We start from the raw sequence: 18,515 nt of genomic DNA, 5'->3' as shown, positions 1-18,515 counted from the left end.
CTTAGCTAGAACAGCAAAACAGCTCAGCCAGGCTGTTGGATTTTGAGATGCCCCTTGGAAGTTTAGGGGTTAGAATCAGGTTGCAAAATTTCTGAGGCCTGCTGAGAAGGATTCAACTTGTGAATTAGGCCTTTGCTTCAAAGTTCTGGATTCTGGATTCTGGAGCTTAGTTCTAGAGTCTGGTCTCTGGATCTATCTGGATTCTGGAGTCTTCCGGCAGAATGCTTTGCAAGGAATCAGTTGAAGAGTGGAAAGATTGTGTTCCCTATCTGTCCTAAGCAGTCTCTTTTTATGTGTTTTCAAAGTGGGTGTATAGGCTGATTCTACATGCCCAACCCTCTAAGGATTTAATAGGTTAGGGATTCTCCTGTCCCCTGACTGGAGAAAATGTCATGCCTGTCATGAGGTGTCATCATGATGCTGTGTATATGGCTTATGGCTTAGCTAAAATCCCTCCCCTCTGCTTTTACCTAGAAAATCAATTTTTCCCAAGAACATATTTCCCAGATACACAGGTTGTTCATAATACATACACACATCACAAATTATTTAAGGTACATCTCTGTTCGAGTCCCATGTTCCTACGGACTTTGGTTCAGAAATGACAACTTATTCGCAATTTTGGTGGGTTTTCCAAGATTGTTTCTGCACCAAGTTTTACACAAACATACACACCCTCTCTGAGCATATTACTGTAAGTTTTTATGTTTCTAGCATAAACACTGTATCTACAATATTAATAAACCCCGGGGTTTGGTCTCAGAACATCACCCGGCGTCCAGCTTAGTCTTGAATTGTGAGTGAATTTTTCATATTAACCATCTCAAAGTTTGACATTTTGGTCAGCTTGGTACAATATTTTAGAACCATTTTCCTTAAACATATAATTGGTGCAATGTTAAATCCACATCCCAGTCTGGTCCGCCCCCCAGAGCTGGGTGAGACAGATGGTCACATGGCCTGTCTCTCCCAGAGCAGTTGTTGTTGACAGTTACACCCCAATTTAGCATATTCTATTCAGTCAAGGAATCTATTGTCTCTTTTTCCTGCCAGCAGGGGAAATTTCCTCCTCTCACAACAGTTCTAATTAACATGTCCATGCGATATCCTCTCCTGTTGGTAGGAGGCCAAGGTGTGAAGGGTTCTTGCCAAGGGGAGGGGAAGCTTCTTTTGTCCAGGGAAAGGTGTGGAATTTGTTTGATCCCAGTGTGGGAACTTCTTAACTCTGCAACCAATGTCTACAATTTGTCTTTTCTTACAATATAACCCACATTTTTAATACATACATTAAAAAATTGCTTCCTTCAAGTCATTTCAGAATATAGTTTTAAATTGTCTCCACCCCTTAGGTTCTGATAGCAAGTATTCCTTGGCATAGTTTGGGGCTCCATGTTCAACTTTTACAAAGAACTGGTTTTAAAACGCCGGCTTCTGGTAGTGATGAGCAACGGTACTACACCCATTTTTGACAGCTGTCTATCTTTAAAAGGAGATTGAGCTTGATAGCATATGATTCTTGCTGATATTGTATTGATGTGGATTCTTGCAGTAGAATAATGCGGAACACCCAACAAGAAGGTTGGATCTTTTTGGTGATTTGTGAGGCAGGATTTTAGCAATTTTTGACAATCAAGAAACGGATTCCCACACAGCTCTGTGTTTCTTTTGGCAATCAGCATTGCTTTTTCCAAGTGGTTTCAGGCTGCTTTGTGGATGGCTCAATGGTGGTTTCAGGCATTGATCTCTTGTGCTCACTAATAAAGGCAAAAGTAGATGGCTGCCTATTTTTCAGGTTTTCACTGCACATTTTCTGGTGATTTTGAGTGAGCAGCATGCTTGCCAGTGGCCATTCTGATGCTTCCGCTGCCAGCAATGCACAGTGATGTTTCAGGACTCGGGTGAGTGGGTTAAGACATCCCACACATCCTTGCTACCCATCCTTCCACCTGGTGTGACGGCCCACACCACTGCCAGCCTTACTACCCATCCCTCCACAGTGTCCAGTGGTCTGCCGCACTGCCAGCCTTGCTACCCTTCCTCCACAGTGTCCAGTGGTCTGCCGCACTGCCAGCCTTGCTACCCTTCCTCCACAGTGTCCAGTGGTCTGCCGCACTGCCAGCCTTGCTACCCATCCTCCAGATTGTTGACGGTCCATATTACATTTTATTGCATCCCAGATTAAAATATTAACCTTACACTGTTGCCTTCAGTCTCCTACTCCAATCATTGAAATATGCAATGCACTAACGCTCTCTCTTGCATGGTCCATGTTCTGGCACCATGTTAAATCACTTCCCTCCAATCACACGTCTGCTTTCCTAAAAACCACTATAACTCTATGTTGTTTATATTGGTCCGTGGCTCAATGTTATTGAAAGGTGTGAATGCCTTGAATCCGGCATCAACGCCGCTTCAACGTCTTTCAATCACGCCACACCACGTGTTCATTCATTTGCATAGCGGAGAGGAGGCAAACATGGCAAGCCACGCCCACAAAAGAAATGAAAACCTCCCCACATGAAAGGATGTCGGGCAGGGTTTTGTTTCAATTGTACGCACTCACTGCCTCACATGCAAGGATGTTGGGCAGGGTTTTGTTTCAGTTGTACGCACTACCTGCCATGCTCGCATGTTGGTGAGGATGCATAAAGCAAGCGGTCCACATAGGCATCTCCAGCATCTGTGCCGCCGTGAAAAACAATGCCGCAAAGATGCAGGAGCATTTGTATGGTGGAGAGGAAGGGAACAACAGAAACCCAAGTTGTGTTCCGACCTTGCGACTTCTGCGCCACCACTCACTGTGTGTTCAAGTAGCATGCCATGCGCATGTCAAATCACATTGCGGCTGGGTGGCAACAGCTCACACTGTGGCTGAATGGCAACAGATCACACTGGGGCTGGGTGGCAACAGCTCACACTGGCGCTGAGTGGCAACAGCTCACACTGAGGCTGAGTGGCAACAGCTCACACTGCGGCCGGGTGGCAACAGCGCACACTGCGGCTGGCTGGCAACAGCTCAAATTTCTGCAGGACCGTTCTATAGGAGGTCAGGGAGTACTGTCTAACCCTAACCTAAAGGACCTATCTGTATTTTTGGGGGGTTCTTGTGCATGCTGCTTCGGAGCAGGTCAAAGTGTGAACTATTCGAGGCCATTGAATACGTTTAACGAGTTAAAAGGCATAATTCAACCAAATGTTCTTTTAAGTAATAAAGCAATGTGACCCCAAAAATAATCTCTTCAGAGTTTTACAACTGTACTTTCAAGACATAGAGCAAAGAACACTGTGTGATACAGGTAACTGCTTTTAGTCATTGTTTGACATGGGCATGCAGATTGTTGTGTGCGATGTGATGAACATCTTGAAGTGCTAAATAAAGGAAATAGGGTTTATTCTGTTTTTTTGTAGTATTAGATTTAAAAATGAGATGTGAGGGGGCTTTGGGACCAGATGCGCCTATTGCTGTGTGGATGACTCAAATATTCACACTTACCGGGAAGACTTATCACAGGCAATGGAGCGGCATTCATGGCAGCACAGTGAGCACATGTAACTTCACCACATGTTAAAAACACATGTCAGTATTACCCCACTATAAAGTATTCCTTTTATTGGCTGCGTAAAGATAAAAGAAAGAGTTGGTGTGGCCAGAAGCTATGCATATGCATTTTTTCCCGCATGGTGCAGAGCAGGCATTGTAAAATGCATGCACCTGCTGAAGCAAGATATGCAGATAAATTGTGATGTGTTTCCTCTCCTAACATCATCCCTGCATGCACATGCCTGTTTTAAAAAAATAAATGTCCAACCAGAACTCTTACATCATGTTCTATAACTCTTTGAATTTGTGTTGCATTCAATAGTGCATGCCTGCACATATCCATGCAGGACTATCTTCCATGTTTGAAGTGAACTAAATAGCCATGACTGGTTCATTATTTTACACCTGCCATGGCACAACTTGAGATCTACTACGCCTAGCATGGCTGCATTTCTTTCAGACTTACTTGTGAACCAAAAGAACCTGTGTGTCAGGCAGGCACCTGCTTGAAGTCATTGTTTAACACATGGAGGTTTTCATGATACTTTGTGTATTATGCATAACATTTTTAAATCTGCAGGTAAATGTGTAAATCCCTTCCAGCAGATGGCCTGCTTGGGTGGGTCATGGTAATATCAGGATTTGTGGGATCTATTTGTTTTTTGCTTTATAAAGAAGGTGTTTCTGCAGAGACTCCTGGGGCTTTCTTTATGGCTGAGGACTAAATGCATGTGAGAGAGAGCTCTTAATATGGAGGTTCATCACTTTTACATTGTAGCCTCTCTCTCTCTCTGGCTGCCCACTCTGGGCCCTTTCCTGCTCCTTCCTGTGAGGCTAAGAACCTTGGGGTCATCTTCTACTCCACCCTCTCCTTCTCTCCTCACATTTCTGACATCTCTAAGAAATCTCACTATCAGCTGCACCACCTCAGAGGTATTCTTCCTTTCCTCACTTTCTCCCAGAGGCTCACAGTCTCCAAAGCTCTGGTCCACTCTAGACTGGACTACTGCAACAGCCTCTTTCTAATTCTGCCTGCCTCTACTCTTCGACCTTTATAACTTATCCAGAACAGGACTGCGTGGCTTGTCCTTGGCCTCAAGTCCAGGGATCCTATCTTTCCAGCATCAAATTCTCTTCACTGGATCCCCGTGGCTGCAAGGATCAAGTTCAAGACCCTTGGATCGTCACAAGGCTTTCTGGGTCCTGGGACCGCTCTACTTCCAGCTTTCTCTTGCCAAACATCTTCCTTCTCGACCTCCCCGCTCATCCACCTTCAACTCTCTGAGGGTCAAACGCTTCCCCAAGCAGAGAGTTGGGGGCAGATCTCTCTCCTCGGCTGAGGCCTCCCTTTGGAACAGCCTCCCTGCCTCTCTCAAACGTGAGCAGAACCACCTCCGGATCTGGAAGCAACTCAAGACCTTCCTTTTCGCTTCAGGTTTCTCTCTTCCTCTCCCCAGCTGATGTCCCTGACTGCTCCGTGCACTGGTCACCTGGATACCCTCTGAACTCAGGCCCAGGCTCCTGCTTCTCCTGTTGCCCCTGCACTGCCTCCGGGCTCCCCCAGCCCTTAAGGGTCTGTTCCTGCAAGCCTGCAGTCCCTCCTCACTACACTTATGAGTGGTTACATGTCTTTACACCAAAGTAATTTATAAAGAATGCACATATATCACATTTTTTATATTGAAATTTGTTATAGTGAAAGCACCTTTGGGGGGAGGGAGGATTGCCCACCAAACCCCCGTTTCACACCTCTAAAAACCCATCCCGGCGGTTTACAAAAAATATTTAACCCTTTTACCCCACCTGAAATGCATTCACTATAACATTTTTCAATATAAAATATTCAATATCTGTTCATTCTATAGAAAGGATTTGACTCTGTATACCCTTATGAGCCCCCAGCTGGCTGCACTTCTTGATTGACCTGCACTTTTCCCTTCCCCTCCCCCACTAGCAATTCTCCCCTTCCCTCTTCCCTGCACTTGCGCGATCTGAATGACACAAGGCCTAGTAAGATTGTTGTTTCCCCCTCCTTGTCTTGTGTACAGGTGCTTATTAAAAATGCCATATCATATCATGTCATATCATATCATGTCATATCATATCATGTGCATCCAACAACCTACATTCAGAGAAGGGAAAGGCTTCCCAAAAAAAAGCAAGTTCACTTCTGTGCCCAGACGCCATTTGCACCAATGGAAGTCACAGACATCGGTGAAATGATTTCATGAAATACACGAAATGACGTGCTGGTGCTAATGGGTGTACATACCACCACCGTAGTGGCCCAAAGGACTGAGACTTGTCCTGAGCACACCACCACCGTAGTGGCCCAAAGCCCCGAACCTTGTCCTGTGCATTCCACCCTGTAGTGGCCCTAATGCGCCAAGCCTTGTCCTGTGCATACCAGCACTACAGTGGCCTCAAAGCACAGAGCCTTGTCCTTTACATACCACCACCGTAGAGGCCCCAAAAGACAGAGCCTTGTTCTGTGCATGCCAGCACCGTAGTGGCCCCAAAGCACCAAGGCTTGTCCTGTGCATACCAGCACCCTAGTGGACCCAGAGCACCGCGTCTTGTCCTGTGCATACCACCACCCTAGTGGACCCTAAGCATCGAGCCTTGTCCTGTGCATACCACCATCCTAGAGGACGGTAAGCACCGAGCCTGGTCCTGTGCATATAGACCCTAAGCACCAAGCCTTGTATACCCTAAGCATTGAGCCTTGTCCTGTGCATGCCATACCCTAAGCATTGAGCCTTGTCCTGTGCATGCCACCACCGTAGTGGCCCTAATGCACCGAACCTTGTCCTAGCATACCACCACTGTAGTGGCTCTAATATACCAAGCATTGTCCTGTGCATTCCAGCACCGTAGTGGACTCTAAGCACTGAACTGTGACCTGTGCATACCACCACCGTAGTGCACCCTAAGCACCGAACCGTGTCTAGTGAATACCACCACCGTAGTGGCCCTAATGCACCAAGACTTGTCCTGTGCATACCACCACCGTAGTGGCCCTAATGCACTGAGCCTTGTCCTGTGCATACCACCACCCTAGTGGACCCTAAGGACCGAGTCTTGTCCTGTGCATACCAGCACCATAGTTGCCCTAATGCACCGAGCATTGTCTTGTGCATACCTCCACCGTAGTGGCCCTAATACACCGAGCCTTGTCTTGCGCATACCACTACCGTAGTGGCCTTAATGCACCGAACTTTGTCCTGTGCATACCACCACCATGGTGGCTCTAATATACCAAGCCTTGTCCTGTGCATTCCAGCACCCTAGTGGACCCTAAGCACGAACTGTGTCTAGTGCATACCACCACCGTAGTGGCCCTAATGCACCAAGACTTGTCCTGTGCATACCACCACCATAGTGTCGCTAATGCACTGAGCCTTGTCCTGTGCATACCACCACCCTATTGGACCCTAAGGAACGAGCCTTGTCCTGTGCATACCAGCACTGTAGTGGCCCTCATGCCCCGAACCGTGTCCTATGCATACCAGCACCATAGTATACCCTAAGCAAAGAGCCTTGTCCTGTGCATACCACCACCGTAGTGGCCCTAATGCACCGAACCTTGTCCTGTGCATACCACCACCATAGTGGCCCTAATATACCAAGCCTTGTCCTGTGCATTCCAGCACCATAGTCGACCCTAAGCACTGAACCATGTCCAGTGGATACCACCACCGTAGTGGCCCTAATGCACCAAGCCTTGTCCTGTGCATACCACCACCGTAGTGGCCCTAATGCACCGAGCCTTGTCCTGTGCATACGGACCCTAAGCACAGAGCCTTGTTCTGTGCATACGGACCCTAAGCACTGAGCCTTGTCCTGTGCATACATTCCCTAAGTACCGAGCCTTGTCCTGTGCATATGGACCCTATGCACCATGCCTTGTCCTGTGCATACCACCACCATAGTGGCCCTAATGACCAAGCCTTGTCCTGTGCATAGCAGTACTTTAGTGGCCACAAAGCACAAAGTCTTGTCCTGTGCATACCACTACCGTAGTGGCCCCAAAACACAAAGCCTTGTCCTGTGCATACGGACCCTAAGCACTGAGCCTTGTCCTGTGCATACCACCACCGCAGTGACCATAATGCACCAGGCAATGTCTTATGCATAGTACGACCGTAGTGGACCCTAAGCACCAAGCCTTGTCCTGTGCATACGGACCCTAACCACTGAGCCTTGTCCTGTGCATATGAACCCTAAGCACCGAGCCTTGTCCTGTGCATACGGAACCTAAGCACTGAGCCTTGTCCTGTGCATTCCACCACTGTAGTGGCCTAATGCACCGAGCCTTGTCCTGTGCATACCAGCACCATAGTGGACCCTAAGCACCGAACTGGGTTCTGTGCATACCACCACCGTAGTGGCCCTAATGCACCAAGCCTTGTCATGTGCATAGTACCACCGTAGTGCACCGTAAGCACCAAGCCTTGTCCTGTGGATACGGACCCCAAGCAACGAGCCTTGTCCTATTTGTATGGACCCTAAGCACCGAGCCTTGTCCTGTGCATACGGACTCTAAGCACTGAGCCTTGTCCTGTGCATACGGACCCTAAGCACTGAGCCTTGTCCTGTGCATATGGACTCTAAGCACTGAGCCTTGTCCTGTGCATACAGACCCTAAGCACTGAGCTGTGTCCTGTGCTTACGGACCCTAAGCACTGATCCTTGTCCTGTGCATACCACCACCGTAGTGGACTCTAATCACTGAGCCTTGTCCTGTGCATACCACCACAATAGTGGACCCTAAACACTGCGCCTTGTCCTGTGCATACCACCACTGTAGTGGCGCTAAATCACTGAACCGTGTCCTGTGCATACCACCACATTAGTGGCCCTAATGCACCAAGCCTTATCCTGTACATACCACCACCGTAGTGGACCCTAAGCACCAAGCCTTATCCTGTACATACCACCACCGTGGTGGCCCTAAAGCACCAAGCTTTTTTCTTAGCACACCACCACCGTAGTGGACCCCAAGCTCTGATTCTTTTCCTGTGCAGACCACCACCGTAGTGGACCCCAAGCACCGAGCCTTGTCCTGTGCAGACCACCACTGTAGTGGACTCTAAGAACTAAGCCTTGTCCTGTGCAGACCACCACTGTAGTGGACCCTAAGCACTGAGCCTTGTCCTGTGCATACCACCCCTGTACTGGACCCTAAGCACAGAGCCTTGTCCTGTGCATAAAACCACCGTAGAGGCCCTAATGCACCGAGTCCTGCCCTGTGCATAACAGCACCATAGTGGACCATAAGAACTGAGCATCCTGTAGTGGCTCTAATGCACTGAGCCTTGTCCTGTGCATACCACCATCCTAGTGGACCCTAAGCACCGAGCCTTGTCCTGTGCATACGGACCCTGAGCACTGAGCCTTGTCCTGTCCATACCAGCACCGTAGTGGACCTGAAGCACTGAGCCTTGTACTGTGCATACAGCACCGTGTAGTGGCCCCAAAGCACTGATTCTTGTCCTGTGCATACCACCACCATAGTGGCCCTAATGTGCCGAGCGTTGTTCTGTGCATACACCGACTGTAGTGGACCCAAAGCGCCGAGCCTTGTCCTGTGCATACCACCACTGTAGTGGACCCTAAGCACCGAGCCTTGTCCTGTGCATACCACCACCATAGTTGCCCCGTAGCACTGAGCCTTGTTATGTACATACCACCACCGTAGTGCTCCAAAGCACTAAGCTTTGTCCTGTGCATACCACCAGCATAGTACCTCAAAGCACCAAGCCTTGTCCTGTGCATAGCACCCCTGTAGTGGACCCTAAGCACAGAGCCTTGTCCTGCGCATACCACCACCATAGAGGCCCTAATGCACCAAGCCTTGCCCTGTGCATAACAGTACCATAGTGGACCATAACAACTGAGCCTTGTCCTGTGCATACCACCCTGTAGTGGCCCTGATGCACTGAGCCTTGTCCTGTGCATACCACCATCCTAGTGCACCCTAAGCACCAAGCCTTGTCCTGTGCATACGGACCCTAAGCACTGAGCCTTGTCCTGTGCATACCAGCACCGTAGTGGACCCGAAGCACCGAGTCTTGTCCTGTGCATACCAGCACCGTGTAGTGGCCCCAAAGCACGGAGCCTTGTCCTGTGCATACCACCATCCTAGTGGCCCTAATGTGCTGAGCCTTGTTCTGTGCATACCACCACCGTAGTGGACCCTAAGCACCAAGCCTTGTCCTGTGCATACCACCACTGTAGTGCCCCTAATGCACTGAGCAGTGTCCTGCGCATTCCAAAACTGTAGTGGCCCTAATGCACCAACCCGTCTCCTGTGCATAGCACCACCCTAGTGGCCCTAATGCACTGAGCTGTGTCCTGTGCATACCAGAACCATAGTGGCTCTTGTGCACCAAGCCATGTCGTGTGCATACCACCACCGTAGTGGACCCTAAGCAACGAGCCTTGTCCTGTGCATACCACCACCATAGTGGCCCTAATGTGCCGAGCGTTGTTCTGTGCATACCACGACTGTAGTGGACCCAAAGCACTGAGCCTTGTCCTGTGCATACCACCACTGTAGTGGACCCTAAGCACTGAGCCTTGTCCTGTGCATACCACCACCATAGTTGCCCCATAGCACTGAGCCTTGTTATGTACATACCACCACCGTAGTGCTCCAAAGCACTAAGCTTTGTCCTGTGCATACCACCAGCATAGTACCTAAAAGCACCAAGCCTTGTCCTGTGCATAGCACCCCTGTAGTGGACCCTAAGCACAGAGCCTTGTCCTGCGCATACCACCACCGTAGAGGCCCTAATGCACCAAGCCTTGCCCTGTGCATAACAGTACCATAGTGGACCATAAGAACTGAGCCTTGTCCTGTGCATACCACCCTGTAGTGGCCCTAATGCACTGAGCCTTGTCCTGTGCATACCACCATCCTAGTGGACCCTAAGCACCAAGCCCTGTCCTGTGCATACGGACCCTAAGCACTGAGCCTTGTCCTGTGCATACCAGCACCGTAGTGAACCCGAAGCACCGAGTCTTGTCCTGTGCATACCAGCACCGTGTAGTGGCCCCAAAGCACGGAGCCTTGTCCTGTGCATACCACCATCCTAGTGGCCCTAATGTGCTGAGCCTTGTTCTGTGCATACCACCACCGTAGTGGACCCTAAGCACCAAGCCTTGTCCTGTGCATACCACCACTGTAGTGCCCCTAATGCACTGAGCCGTGTCCTGCGCATTCCAAAACTGTAGTGGCCCTAATGCACCAACCCGTCTCCTGCGCATATCACCACCCTAGTGGCCCTAATGCACTGAGCCATGTCCTGTGCATACCAGAACCATAGTGGCTCTTGTGCACCAAGCCATGTCATGTGCATACCACCACCGTAGTGGACCCTAAGCAACGAGCCTTTGTCCTCTGCATACCACCACCATAGTGGACCCTATGCACAGAGCCTTGTTCTGTGCATACCACCACCGAGATGGCCCTAAGGTGCCGAGCCATATCTTGTGTGTACCACCACCGTAGTGGACCCTAAGCACCGAGCCTTGTCCTGTGCATACCACCACTGTAGTGGGCCCTAAGCACCGAGCCTTGTCCTGTACATACAACCATCATAGTGGCCCTAATGCACCGAGCCTTGTCCTGTGCATACCACCACTGTAGTGGACCCAAAGCACTGAGCCTTGTCCTGTGCATACCACCACTGTAGTGGACCCTAAGCACCGAGCCTTGTCCTGTGCATACCACCACCATAGTAGCCCCAAAGCACTGAGCCTTGTTATGTACATACCACCACCGTAGTGCTCCAAAGCACCAAGCTTTGTCCTGTGCATACCACCACCATAGTGCCCCAAAGCACCAAGCCTTGTCCTGTGCATACCACCACCGTAGTGGCCCCAAAGCACCAAGCCTTGTTGTGCATCCCACCACCGTAGTGAACCCTAAGCACCGAACCGTGTCCTGTGCATACCACAACCGTAGTGGTCCTAATGCACTGAGCCTTGTCCTGTGCAGACCACCACTGTACTGGCCCCAAAGCACCGAACCGTGTCCTGTGCATACCACCACCATAGTGGACCCTAAGCACCAAGCATTGTCCTGTGCATGCCACCACCATAGTGGCCCTAATACACCAAGCCTTGTCGTTTGCATACCACCACTGTAATGGGCCCTAAGCACCGAACCGTGTCCTGTGCATACCACCACCTTAGTGGACCCTAAGCACCGATCCCTGTCCATTGCATACCACCACCGTAGTGGACCCTGAGCACTGAACCGTGTCCTGTGCATATCACCACCGTAGTGGCCCCAAAGCACCGAACCTTGTCCAGTGCATACCACCACCGTAGTGGACCCTAAGCATTGAACCGTGTCCTGTGCATACCACCACCATAGTGAACCCTAAGCACTGAGCCTTATCCTGTGCATACCACCACCATAGTGGCCCCAAAGCATCGAACCTTTTCCAGTGCATACCACCACCATAGTGGACCCTAAGCACTGAACCGTGTCCTGTGCATACCACTACCGTAGTGGCCCTAATACACCAAGCCTTGTCGTGTGCATACCACCACCGTAGTGGACCCTAAGCACCGAACTGTGTCCTGTGCATACCACCATGGTAGTGGACCCTAAGCACCAAACCGTGTCCTGTGCATACTACCACCATAGTGGACCCTAAGCACCGAACCGTGTCCAGTGCATACCACCACCGTAGTGGACCCTAAGCACCAAACCGTGTCCTGTGCCTACCACCACCATAGTGGACCCTAAGCACCGAACCATGTCCAGTGCATACCACCACCGTAGTGGCCCCTAAGCACCAAACCGTGTCCTGTGCATGCGACCACTGTAGTAGCCCCAAAACACCAAGCCTTGTCCTGTGCATACCACTGTAATGAAGGTCCCGACTTATATATATATATATTGAATCAACAGCTGAATGAAGTAGAGGCCCCCCCACTTAAACCTAAATAGAGAAATTCAAAGGGACTTAAGTGTTGTTGCAATTATGCGAAAATGGTATTTATAATGTTACAATATACTAGTATTCAAAAGGCATTGTGTTTATAATGTTAAAAATGGCATTACCATGATGTTATAAGGTGGCAAGGTACATAATGGACAATTGGACAATGAGATATTCTATACACAGACAGAAAATCGTTCTGGTTAAAATGCCTAATGGAAATACATGTAACCAAAATGTGCCTAAAATAAGAAGAAACTGAGTAGTGCTCGAAGTGTGTAAAGATGAGATCAATTTAAAGTTGAGACATTCAAGGATACCATGCTTTCAGAAAGTTGACTAATGGGCAGAAACCAGACATTAAATTGGGCCTGGTCGAAACCCTTATCTGAGGAGTCCAGCTGCAGAAACTATAAATCGAACAGAATACCGGAGGACAAGTCAGACATGCATGCTAGAGCGTATTTCATTCTGAAGGGTTAATCCGATTAAAATGAATTGCCCAATGAGCTAATGTTTAACGATAAAGTTGTATAAGACTGTGCAGCAAAAGGAAGGGGCAGATTTGCTGCCTCTCATTTTGCTATAAAATGAGCTCTGTGTAATGCTGGGGAAGAGAGTTGAGTGAGGGAACTTGACTATCGTGGATAGGTGTGCTCTGAGGCAGCTGTGACATGAAATAAACCCTTTTGAACTTAACAGTCTCTGTGCTGATCCATTGAGTGGTCCTTATTGAATTGTGTTGGAGTATGTGAATCCTGCATCCCAAACTCCTCAAATTGGAGCTACCTTGTTTTACAGGTACTAGAGGGTGTGCTCTGACCTATGGGCCCGTCAGAAGACTGTGCACCCTCCTGTACACATGGCAGCAGAGGACGGTTTTTGACCATCAATTATTGATTAAAACAAGTCACCTAATGGCTGTTGACACAAAGTAACTCTTGGTCTTCGGCAATATCACAAGTGCTTTGCCATTTTGGGATGAGTAGACTGTGAAGTTCCCCATAGACATTAGTAGTATAATTAAGACTGCAGTCAGAGCCTGAAGGGAATCGGGTTATCTCTTCCAATCTTTATGGGCGGCGGACCAGACGAAAACCTGAAGAAGGCAGTGATCGAGAGGGTCGGGAGAACAAAAAAGGTGAGTGAAAACTGCCCTAGCCAATAGAGACAGGGACACAGGGAAAAAGAATAATGGCAGTCCAGATTTGGGAACAAACCAAAACCATTAACTACATTTAAAAATCAATGACAAGAGTAAAATATTAATGAGGGACATGCATGCAGGTGGTCGGAGTTTGTGTCTGACTTGTTACATGTCACACTATGTATGTGTCTAAATTTGTATGTTGTGGCAGTTCATTTGGCTCGCTTCGTGGTATAACTGTCTGCGTGCGCAGTTAAAACATTGGAGCTAGTATAAAAATGATATTTTAAGCTGAATAAAAAAATTGGCGTCAAGCCAAGATTTTGAAATTCCAAAAAATTGCATTAAAATAAGTGGTCAGATATTATAGTTTAAAGCACACAAATGTGTGGTGATTGCAGCCCAAAAAGAGTTAGACAACCTGTCAAAAGTGCAAAAATGCTGGTACAATTTAAGTAAACACATTGTGTTTCAAACCAGTAGCTATGGAGTTAAAGTTGTATTTCCTTGTAGCAGGCAAGATAACTGATAAATCGTGCTAAGAACGATGGATTTTCGCATTGAAATGGATGAGTTGTAGTGACTTAGGGAAGTGCTGTTCTCGTGCATTAAGAGCGCGACAAGAGAAATAAAAACATGCTTGCTTCATGGCCCACGAAAGTGAGCAGTGATTTGTCAAGAAAGGAATGTGCAAAGACAGTTTTGAGATAAAACACTGCCCGGCAAATGACCCTGCCTTGCAAAGCTGTATGGGAAAAGAGACAGGCTAACAGCTGATGTAATTGTGAGGTTATTTCAGTGATCTATAGAATGTTTGAGTGCATGTGTGTTATACATTGCATTTAATTTCTAAAACAGAGTGCCTTGCATGCAGAATGAATGTGCCTCACTGCAGAGCAGCCCCAGCAATTGTAGGAAAAGGGCTTGATTGCATATTAATGCGTCCGGCCTGTTGTGGAAAGCACTGCAAGATTCTTACATTTTAGTACTGGTGAGCAGACATCCCAGCTCGTAGGAGCCGGATGACTAAAGCTAGGCCCCATTATGGAGTTTCATGAATAGGCATACATTATTGGGGTGACGTGCAGGATATGGGGAACTAACAAGAGTGATTAATTCCGATAAGGATGAATGAGCGCGGACGAAAAGACATCTTTTGCGTGGTGCCAATGAGTTTGGCAAAGAAATGCATTCGTTTTCTGATAGCCTGTGCGCGTCTCAACCGGCTTATGAGAGGCATCTATGTGGGAACATTCAGTATTGCCTAGAGGCCTTACTCTCTGTGAGACATACTATGCGGCCGTGCAGCATTTAAGACAAGCATTTAAAATGTATAAAAGATTAAATGAGATGCCCAGGATCACACAGTGTTTAAGGGGTGAAGCTGGGATTTGTGCCAATATTGCAATTCCAAGCAGTTGAGCACTTTCTCTTCCAGCTCTCAACATGAACTAAAACAATATAATGTTATAAAACTGACTTGCAAGAGTATGCAACCTGTATTTCCAAACCTGACAATTCTAAAACCCAACATGGGAAATATTTTAGCGTCAGTTCTCGATTATCAAGGGGAGTTCCAGCATGCAAGTAGGTAAAACTTCGCAGAAAACAGCACAGTAGTGCAAGGAATCCTATATTCTTTGACCAGGATCACTGTGCCGTCTTCTGGCATAGCCAGGATATAAGCATGAACACTTTTGCTGCACAGTCTCAAATTTGCATACTTGTTTGCCGCTTGGACAGATATTCTATGCATATCTTTTAAGGGATTGCTTAGGGATTAAGAATGCCCAGCTGAGAAAACTAATTTTAACCCCTATCTGGTGCAGGAACAGTGCTGCTAATCGCGCCGCTTGTGCTGCAAACCCAAGTTATTGTGCAGGTATATTTGTGAACTTCCGATTTAAAAACGGTTCAGCCAGCCTCACTGGGATGTGCCCTTCTGATCCCTCACATGAACACATATCCCTACAATAAGTGCTTAACACACTGAGACAACTTCTAAACCTCTGTGGATGAATATGGATTTCAACTTTGGCTAATGCGCGCGATCAGCAACATTCCCACAGAGGGGAAGTAACGCTACAAAGGTCGTGTTACCCAAACTATGTATTCCACAATGAAAATGAAAGGCATTGAATGTTTTAATTGAACAAGGCAGAATGTACTTGTCAAAATCGACAGGCAATGGGTTAGGAGCCTCAGCAGCATGCAATCAAAATTTCCTGGCATGTGCTATTGATGCCTAATGTAAACTGGAATCTTGCTTTAGACAAGGCAGCATTGTGGGGGGCCCTAGGCAGCTACCCCATGGGCCCTCCAATAAAAACATCTCTGGGGTCTACTGATGTCGGGCAAGGAATGAGCGATTCCTAGTAGCATGGAGCATGCAGAAGCCCGTAGGCATTGTGGTGCTATTACAAGGAAGGGGCTTGCAGATTACAATAAGGAGGCATACACTAGGGGCTGCGGGATGAAGCATGCATCGCCTGTGGTTATAGGACAAATAGATATATTGTAATTACTATGAATGAGCTGCATGTTAAGCTCACACTAGATAGAGTACATTAAGTAAAACACAGCATAGTGGTTAAATTAGCAAAATGGGGATAAGTACAGACACTGCTGGGGGAACTGACAGAGGCAGGTAACCAAAGTAGGGTTGAGAATTTTGCGAGAAATGAGGAGGGTTGTTTCTGCACCAAGTTCACTGGAATAAGCATTCCATGATTTGGGGACAAGACGGGGGAGCTTAGCCCTGCGGCATTAGCTTCTTTGGTTAATGGGGACAGCAGCTAGTGACACAGAGTCCATAAGCAAGAGCACTGGGCAGTAGCGCAGGATTTAAGACATGCTTGCTTCTCGCATTACATGTCGGAAAAGCTTCTCACCTAGGTATGTCGAACAGAAAATCATATTGTGCCTCCTATACTCTATGAATATATGTATATTGGCCTATACTAAGCCACTTGCGAAGAAATCCACGTTGCAAGGCCTTGACCTTAGATCAGTGTAAACCGTCATTTTAGGTTCACCCGCCATTTTAGATTCTCCCTTTAAAGTCACCCTGTGTTCGAAAATGGTAGACAGTGTGATTCTGAATGTAACATGGCCTTTTTGACCTCTGTGTACAAACAAATATGTAACTTGCCTGGAGGCCACATGTTGGGGTCATGAACTGAGACCTTGTCCTTCGTTGACCTGTGTGTAGAGGACTACCTATGCCAATGAAGCTGATCCGCAAGCATATGTTAAACACAATGTTGTGTAAATACGAAACGTGAACACTTGTTGAACTGCATTATATTTAAATATGTACTAAGGCTTGTGTCAAATCCGAGAATGTACAGTTGCCATTGTGATTTGTTGAATATGTAAACTGAAGGTGATCCATATGCATATAGCTGGGCGAGTCAGAGGTGGACTCGGCATGGACCCTAGATACGTGATGTATTAACTGGTATTAACTTGTAGGTGGGCTGAACATCGCGTTTTTGACTGAATAAAAGGTGTGACTATTCTAATGTACAGTCCCACTCACTGAGCACACCAAACCGAGGTGGAGTTCGCTGTGTTGTACTGAGGGCCGATAGCTATCTGTTGCTTTGTCCTTTGAAACTGTTCAGTATAGAATAAAGATCTTTGCATCTTTCTTTGTAACCCGTGTTTGGTGTATTTCCTTTTGGTGTACTCAGCCTCAATATTTTCTTTTTGATTTCACAGGTAGGTCTTGCAGCGACGTGTGTGTATGTGTTATGTATTGTTAAGTGCTGTATTGAAACAGAATACTTGCAGTAGTGGTGATTTTTAACACTAAGGTTGGAGGGTGAGCACGCATAACTGAATTGTTAAATGGGGATTTTAATCCTTGCATGGGGAGGGGAATTCAAGGCTGTGTATGACCATCCTGCGCACCCAATAGGGAACCAGTGATGACAATGAAAAAGATCTTAGCTCCATTTCTATTTCTTTATATTGTGGGGTGGCAAGCAGCCTGGTGCAGGTAGGCAACCTGGCCTGGCAGAGCATCACAGAAGATATTGGCTGGGTCAGTGCGCCAGCAGTCCCAGTGGCACATACATGCAGGACTGCCAGCAACTTAGGCAAATGGAATATGGCAGTCAGTGTATGAATGTTGCTTTCTATACCATGCGTGGCTCTGAAGGAGCTAGAGAATGGAGGTCATAGTCCAATTTAGCTGTCTCCTCGCTCTCAAACCCTTTCTGGGCTAGCAGAGATCCTGTAAAGGGCAGAGTCTGTGTCTGTGCATAGCTGTGAATGCCACCAGCCTCATACATGTCACTCAATGGTGTGCTATTTGGACACGTGGCTTTCATACCCTTTGGTTGCAGACACCGTGGCTCAGATATTGCTTTGTATTTCTGATATGTGGACTTTTAGTTAAGTCTGTTGTGTATGTGCATTTTATGGCAGAGGCACAGTGGTCCCAGTTTTTTGTGAACTGCCTTTGGGGGTGATGATAGGTGCTTTATTTTAGAAAATTGTATTTGTATGCATTATTTGTTAATGCCTTCCCATTAGTCCAGTCCAGACGTCCGTGAGTTAGGAAAAAACCATTGCCGACATTCAGTGGATTCCAGCTGTTTAGACTCATAATTAGGCCCGGATTTGTGATGTCATATTTCTGTGGGCTTGGACAGTAAATTGCACATCTTGGAAGCCATTTTTCCCAAAATGTCTTGCAGAGGGAGAAGCCACCGGCACACTGAGTGGTGTGAGGTGGCCTAGCTCGCTCCCAAATTCCCACCAAGATGTGTATGCCTCACCAACTTCCAAAGTCACCAGCCGCCACTGGGCTGAACTGACCACAGCAGCACTCTGCGCTTTTAGAGCTTGTGAAGATTTT

This window comes from Ambystoma mexicanum, chromosome 2p (assembly GCF_040938575.1).
Source record: "Ambystoma mexicanum isolate Mex_15411 chromosome 2p, UKY_AmexF1_1, whole genome shotgun sequence".
Classification (NCBI taxonomy): domain Eukaryota; kingdom Metazoa; phylum Chordata; class Amphibia; order Caudata; family Ambystomatidae; genus Ambystoma; species Ambystoma mexicanum.
This window is presented reverse-complemented; position numbering follows the sequence as displayed.